Below are 8635 nucleotides of genomic sequence, written 5' to 3'. Positions count from 1 at the left end.
TCAATCCTAAAGGAAATCAACCATGAATATTCATTGGAAGGACTGTTGCTGGGGCTGATGCTCCCATTGTTGACCAGGTGATGTGGAAAGCTGACTCATTGGAAAAGACCCTGATACTGGGAAAGATTGAGGGCAGGAGAAGGAGGGGACAACAGAGGATGAAATAATTAGATGGTATCACCAACTCAATGGAGATGAGTTTGAACTCCGAGAGATAACGAAGTACAGGGAAGCCTGATGTGCTGCAGTCCATGGAGTCACAAAGAGTTGGCATGACATAGTGACTAAACAACAACAACCCCAAAAGGCTATTCTATTTTTTTATATCATTCTTTGTGGGTTGAAATTTATGCCTTCAATATTAAATATAAGTGTTTGTGAGACTTTTTATCAAACCTATTCTTTAATATCTCTCAATAATTATAAAAAAGTGAATATGACTACTAAGAACTTGGTTCTGGTTTCCATTCTTTTCCTCTATTTGATTAATATCTGCTTCTCCTTCTCTGTTTTTTATGATTTTCAGTTCAGAGATGAATTCATTATGTGGAAATAAATTATTTGAAAGGTTTGAGTCCATATTTCAATCTTAATTAAAATGATGTGGAATTCAGGGCCATTAAGTTTCAACTAGCATTAAGTGAGAAAATCTTGAGAAAGGAAGTTAAATAAAGCTGTTGAGAAAGAATTTTGCACTGCAAGAACATGATTATTCCTTTGTTTAGAGAAAGATAATAATCAAGATTGGTGAATAATTAGATGTCTGTTTTCAGAAAATTTAAGTTAGAGCTATAATTCCTCTGAATGTTGTCATCATAACATGGAAGTCTGTTCTAAGGCTGTTTAGTAAAAAAAGATAGTCCTCTTTTTGAAATATTCATCCTCTTTTTATAGGACTGAAATGTTTATCATATGAAATTACATTTGAAAAGATGTTTTGTTATAATATTTGTGTTCAGTTAAATTTGAAACTATCTTTGTCAAAGGAAATTGTGTGTGAAAATACATCATTCTTGGGATGCTCACTAATTTTCACTTGACTCATGTTATTATCATAAAGACAACCAGCTCAAAACCCTGCATATATAAACCTGAAATTTAAGGGAGGGAGAATTATTTTACTATCTATATAAGTTCTGTGAATAAAATTAGATATTAGAAACATTATCAAATCAAAGCATAATGTAGATAATTCATTCTTCTTTAACAATTTTGTGGAAAAGACATATCTAAATTACTCATGAAAATGCTTTAAAATAGCAAGGGTATATAATTTCTGTCATATTAGGTACTATCATATTGAATTATTCGAATGGCATGCTCATGCAACAGACAGCTATTAAAAGATTATTTTCTGTGGGAGAGGGAGAGGGTGGGATGATTTGGGAGAATGGTATTGAAATACGTATAATGTCATACATGGAACGAGTCGCCAGCCCAGGTTCAATGCACGATACTGGATGCTTGCGGCTGGTGCACTGGGACGACCCAGAGGAATGGTATGGGGAGGGAGGAGGGAGGAGGGTTCAGGATGGGGAACACATGTATACCTGTGGCGGATTCATTTTGATATTTGGCAAAACTAATACAATTTGTAAAGTTTAAAAATAAAATAAAATTCAAAAAAACAATTACTGATTAAAAGAAAAAAAATAAAATTTTTTTAAAAATTAAAAAAAAGATTTATGAAAAAACTATTAGATATCTCTTCTCTCTTAGCAAAAATCAAATCTGTCATTTTTTTCAAAATATCTTTATTTTGAGTATTTCTCAATCCCCTTCCAACTGCTACTCTATTATAAACTAGCAGCATCTCTCTCTGTTTTATTTTGTATATATTAGGTTTTTAACTTGTTTCCTGCTTTTACTTATTCTTCCCCTTCATTTATTTTCCACACAGGAAGGCAAGCGGTCATTTAAAAATCCTGCTCAAAATCCTCCAATAGCTTGACTTATAGTGAAAACAAAATGTTTCTCATGATCTGAAGACTATTTATATTCCACTCCCCTCTTCTCTCCTCCACCCCAATGCTCCCACCCACATATGTGCATGCACACACACACACACACACACACAGATGCACTTGCTTTTCTTTTCTGATTTTAAGTCCTCCAAGGATATTCCTGTTCTGGAGTCCCATGCTTGCTGTCCTATCTACCTAGAGTAATTTTCCCATGGATACTCACCTATTATTCTCCTCACTTAATTTTTCTGTCTACTCATTTTCTGTCACCAGTTCAAAAAGATACCAACTATTTTATTTCTTATAATTGCTTACACTAATTTTCTTTCTATAACCTTTCTCATTATATAAAATTATATATAATATCATATGTTTTTGGTTTATATTTGGCTTCTTCCAGTAGAATATAAGGTTCACTGTAGCAGAGATTTTTCTTGCCTATGAATCACCACTGCCTAAAACAGTTCCTGTCACAAAATAGTAAATGCATACTCTGTGCTGAATTCATAAATGAATGAATGATGTCAGAGCTATACATAAAACACTGCTATCAACCACAATTGTTGCTAATTATTTTAAAGTTTTTCTAGTGGAGGTTTCCTCATGAATCACTTCTTTTTATACTTCACTAGAACAAAAGGCATGTGACTAAAAGCTGGTAGAGAACATATTATTAGTTGTACAATATACTATTTTTCAATATGGAAATTAGTTTTGTCAATAATTAAAGAGTGAGCCATATATGTATGTGTGTGTGTGTGTGTGTGTGTGTGTGTGTGTGTGTATATATATATACTGTATACATATATACACATACAGTATATATATATATATATATATATATATATATACACACCCCATGAACAGTATGAAAAGGCAAAATGATAGGATACTTAAAGAGAAACTCCCCAGGTCAGTAGGTGCCCAATATGCTACTGGAGATCAGTGCAGAAATAACTCCAGAAAGAATGAAGGGATGGAGCCAAAGCAAAAAGAATACTCAGCTGTGGATGTGGCTGGTGATAGAAGCAAGGTCCGATGCTGTAAAGAGCAATATTGCATAGGAACCTGGGATGTCAGGTCCATGAATCAAGGCAAATTGGAAGTGGTCAAACAAGAGATGGCAAGAGTGAATGTCGACATTCTAGGAATCAGCGAACTGAAATGGACTGGAATGGGTGAATTTAACTCAGATGACCATTATATCTACTACTGCGGGCAGGAATCCCTCAGAAGAAATGGAGTAGCCATCATGGTCAACAAAAGAGTCCGAAATGCAGTACTTGGATGCAATCTCAAAAATGACAGAATAAAATCTGTTCATTTCCAAGGCAAACAATTCAATATTACAGTAATCCAAGAGTATGCCCCAACTAGTAATGCTGAAGAAGCTGAAGTTGAACGGTTCTATGAAGACCTACAAGACCTTTTAGAAATAACACTCCAAAAAAATGTCTTTTTCATTATAAGGGACTGGAATGCAAAAGTAGGAAGTCAAGAAACACCTGGACTAACAGGCAAATTTGGCCTTGGAATACGGAATGAAGCAGGGCAAAAACTAATAGAGTTTTGCCAAGAAAATGCACTGGTCATAACAAACACCCTCTTCCAACAACACAAGAGAAGACTCTATACATGGACATCACCAGATGGTCAACACCAAAATCAGATTGATTATATTCTTTGCAGCCAAAGATGGAGAAGCTCTATACAGTCAGCCAAAACAAAACCAGGAGCTGACTGTGGCTCAGACCATGAACTCCTTATTGCCAAATTCAGACTTAAATTGAAGAAAGTAGGGAAAACCACTAGACCATTCAGGTGTGACCTAAATCAAATCCCTTATGATTATACAGTGGAAGTGACAAATAGATTTAAGGGCCTAGATCTGATAGATAGAGTGCCTGATGAACTATGGAAAGAGGTTCGTGACTTTGTAGAGGAGACAGGGATCAAGACAACCCCCATGGAAAAGAAATGCAAAAAAGCAAAATGGCTGTCTGGGGAGGTCTTACAAATAGCTGTGAAAAGAAGAGAAGCGAAAAGCAAAGGAGAAAAGGAAAGATATAAGCATCTGAATGCAGAGTTCCAAAGAATAGCAAGAAGAGATAAGAAAGCCTTCTTCAGCAATCAATACAAAGAAATACAGGAAAACAATAGAATGGGAAAGACAAGGGATCTCTTCAAGAAAATCAGAGATACCAAAGGAACATTTCATGAAAAGATGGGCTCAATAAAGGACAGAAATGGTATGGACCTAACAGAAGCAGAGGATATTAAGAAGAGATGTCAAGAATACACAAAAGAACTATACAAAAAAGATCTTCACGACCAAGATAATCATGATGGTGTGATCACTGACCTAGAGCCAGACATCCTGGAATGTGAAGTCAAGTGGGCATCACTACGAACAAAGCTAGTGGAGGTGATGGAATTCCAGTTGAGCTATTTCAAATCCTGAAAGATGATGCTGTGAAAGTGCTGCACTCAATATGCCAGCAAATTTGGAAAACTCAGCAGTGGCCACAGGACTGGAAAAGGTCAGTTTTCATTCCAGTCCCAAAGAAAGGCAAGGCAAAAGAAGGCTCAAACTACCTCACAATTGCACTCACCTCACATGCTAGTAAAGTAATGCTCAAAATTCTCCAAGCCAGGCTTCAGCAATATGTGAACCGTGAACTTCCAGATGTTCAAGCTGGTTTTAGAAAAGGCAGAGGAACCAGAGATCAAATTGCCAACATCCGCTGGATCATAGAAAAAGCAAGAGAGTTCCAGAAAAGCGTCTATCTCTGCTTTATTGACTATGCCAAAGCCTTTGACTGTGTAGATCACAATAAACTGTGGAAAATTCTGAAAGAGATGGGAATACCAGACCACCTGATCTGCCTCTTGAGAAATTTGTATGCAGGTCAGGAAGCAACAGTTAGAACTGGACATGGAACAGCAGACTGGTTCCAAATAGGAAAAGGAGTACGTCAAGGCTGTACATTGTCACCCTGTTTATTTAACTTATATTCAGAGTACATCATGAGAAACACTGCACTGGAAGACACAAGCTGGAACCAAGACTGCCGGGAGAAATATCAATAACCTCAGATACGCAGATGACACCACCCTTATGGCAGAAAGTGAAGAGGAACTAAAAAGCCTCTTGATGAAAGTGAAAGTGAAAGTAGAGAGTGAAAAAGGTAGCTTAAAGCTCAACATTCAGAAAATGAAGATCATGGCATCCGGTCCCATCACTTCATGGGAAATAGATGGGGAAACAGTGGAAACAGTGTCAGACTTTATTTTCTGGGCTCCAATATCACTGCAGATGGTGACTGCAGCCATGAAATTAAAAGACGCTTACTCCTTGGAACGAAAGTTATGACCAACCTAGATAGCATATTCAAAAGCAGAAACATAACTTTGCCAACAAAGGTTCGTCTAGTCAAGGCTATGGTTTTGCCTGTGGTCATGTATGAATGTGAGAGCTGGACTGTGAAGAAGGCTGAGCGCTGAAGAATTGATGCTTTTGAACTGTGATGTTGGAGAAGACTCTTGAGAGTCCCTTGGACTGCAAAGAGATCCAACCAGTCCATTCTGAAGGAGATCAGCCCTGGGATTTCTTTGGAAGGACTGATGCTAAAGCTGAAACTCCAATACTTTGGCCACCTCATGCTAAGAATTGACTCATTGGAAAAGATTCTGATGCTGGGAGGGATTGGGAGCAGGAGGAGAAGGGAATGACAGTGGATGAGATGGCTGGATGGCATCACCGACTCGATGGACATGAGTTTGGGTGAACTCTGGGAGTTGGTGATAGACAGGGAGGCCTGGCATGCTGCACTTCATGGGGTTGCAAAGAGTTGGACATGACTGAGTGACTGAACTGAACTGAAACATAGGAGTAGTAAAATTGCATATAACTCTGTTTGGGATTTTCCAGTATTAAAATGTATACTGTCTTATTTCTAGGAACTATTATTTATTGTGTGTGGAAAAGTGTGTAAGCTGTGTTTTTTTTTTTTTTTTTTTTACACTTTAAAATTTCTCATCTCATTGAGGCATTTCTATGACTAAGCCTTTGAATAGGAGACTGAAATTCAGATGGGAGAAGGAGCTATTTCCCCAATTTGCATTCACCGGCTCTGAGGCCTTAATTTTCAAATGGAAATCAGACTGATTGAACTAGAAAGACCTATATGCCTGTTTTTAAACTATAGTTTCTCTAGCCTTACTGAGTCAGAATCTGCATCCTAACAAGATCCACAGGTGACTCTTGTGCACTTATATTTAGGTATGCAGCACTTTAGGTGATTTTCATTGTCAGCCAGATGTAGAACACATGGAATTCTAGAAGATTCACAGTGAAGTATTAGGTAAAGTGAAGTAGGTAAAGGACCAAAAAGCTGAAAGTGATCTTTCACAGAAATAATTCTGAAATCCAACCACTGATTTCTGTCCCTTTTAGGTTAGAAGACCTCCCTGCTCTGTCTCATTCCAGAGATTCCAAAGGATTTATCAAAGCATAGCATGTAAAGCTGCTAAACCATGAATTGCTGTTCAGCATCAACATTTCTGAAGTGAACGATCCCAGGAGATAGGGTCAGTTGATTTCTTTCTCAGAATTCTTATTATATCATTTTGTGAGTATTTCACTTAATCCTGAAAGATGATGCTGTGAAAGTGCTGCACTCAATATGCCAACAAATTTGGAAAACTCAGCAGTGGCCACAGGACAGGAAAATGTCAGTTTTCATTCCAAACCCAAAGAAAGGCAATGCCAAAGAATGCTCAAACTACTGCACAATTACACTCATCTCACATGCTAGTAAAGTAATGCTCAAAATTCTCCAGGCCAGGCTTTAGCAATATGTGAACCATGAGCTTCCAGATGTTCAGCCTGGTTTTAGAAAAGGCAGAGGAACCAGAGTTCAAAATGCCAACAACCGCTGGATCATTGAAAAAGCAACAGAGTTCCAGAAAACCATCTATTTCTGCTTTATTGACTATGCCAAAGCCTTTGACTGTGTGGATCACAATAAACTGTGGAAAATTCTGAAAGAGATGAGAATACCAGACCACCTGACCTGCCTCTTGAGAAACCTGTATGCAGGTCAGGAAGCAACAGTTAGAACTGGACGTGGAACAACAGACTGGTTCCAAATAGGAACAGGAGTACATCAAAGCTGTATATTGTCACCCTGATTATTTAACTTCTATGCAGAGTACATCATAAGAAACGCTGGGCTGGAAGAAGTACAGGCTGGAATCAAGATTGCCGGGAGAAATATCAATAACCTCAGATATGCAGATGACACCACCCTTATGGCAGAAAGTGAAGAAGAACTAAAGAGCCTCTTGATGAAAGTGAAAGTGGAGAGTGAAAAAGTTGGCTTAAAGCTCAACATTCAGAAAGTTAAGATCATGGCATCCTGTCCCATCATTTCATGGCAAATAGATGGGGAAACAGTGGAAACATCAGTTGACTTTATTTTTCTGGGCCTCAAAATCACTGCAGATGGTGATTGCAGCCATGAAATTAAAAGACACTTACTCCTTGGAAGGAAAGTTATGACCAACCTAGACATCGTATTAAAAAGCAGAGACATTACTTTGCCAACAAAGGTCTGTCTAGTCAAGGCTATGGTTTTTCCAGTGATCATGTGTGAATGTAAGAGTTAGACTATAAAGAAAGCTGAGTGCCGAATAATTGATGCTTTTGAACTATGGTGTTGGAGAAGACTCTTGAGAGTCCCTTGGTCTGCCAAGAGATCCAACCAGTCCATCCTAAAGGAGATCAGTCCTGGGTGTTCATTGGAAAGACTGATGTTGAAGCTGAAGCTCCAATACTTTGGCCACCTAATGTGAAGAGCTGACTCATTTGAAAAAACCCTGATGTTGGGAAGGATTGAGGGCAGGAGGAGAAGGGAACAACAGAGGATGAGATGGCTGGATGGCATCACCGACTCGATGAACATGGGTTTGGGTGGACTCCGGGAGTTGGTGATGGACAGGGAGGCCTGGCATGCTGCAGTTCATGGGGTCTCAAAGAGTCATACACGACTCAGCGACTGAACTGAACTGAATCTAATAACTGTATATCCCTGATTACTACAGAATTCTCAGTATTTCTTGCAACTGAAATTTTATGAGTGGAATTTTAAAAATTGAGTTATTGTAGTTATTAAATGAGTGCTATCAATGTTTAACAACCCCTACCAAATATAAACTTGCCACTTGAAATTTCCCTTTAACTTTCCTAAAACTATTTTAAAAAATGTATTTCTTATTGACATGAAACCAAATTATTAGGAATATCTATATGGAAAAACTAGGAACTCAAATAAAGATTAACTCAAAATTTATTTCTTCATCTGTTGCTATTAATAGTTTACTTTTAAGAGAAAAATTCATATACATATACTGCTCCAAAATAGAAGTATTAGAATTCATTGAACAATATTGTAAAGGTTATTAAAATAAAATTAATGAAAATATAATCTATAAACCTCAAAACTGGTGATGACTTATAGGCATATATTCCAAAATTAGAATATTCTGTTTCATTATTTGTCTTTTTTCAAAAGCAAATATTTCTCATACCTATGGAAAAAATAAATATCAAAACACTAAGAAGTTTTAGAAGAAACTTAGACACCCTCATGCAAATGCAATGGAGGGGA

The sequence above is a fragment of the Bos taurus genome, chromosome 2, assembly GCF_002263795.3.
Source record: "Bos taurus isolate L1 Dominette 01449 registration number 42190680 breed Hereford chromosome 2, ARS-UCD2.0, whole genome shotgun sequence".
In the NCBI taxonomy this organism is placed as follows: domain Eukaryota; kingdom Metazoa; phylum Chordata; class Mammalia; order Artiodactyla; family Bovidae; genus Bos; species Bos taurus.
Note: the sequence above shows the minus strand (reverse complement) of the source record.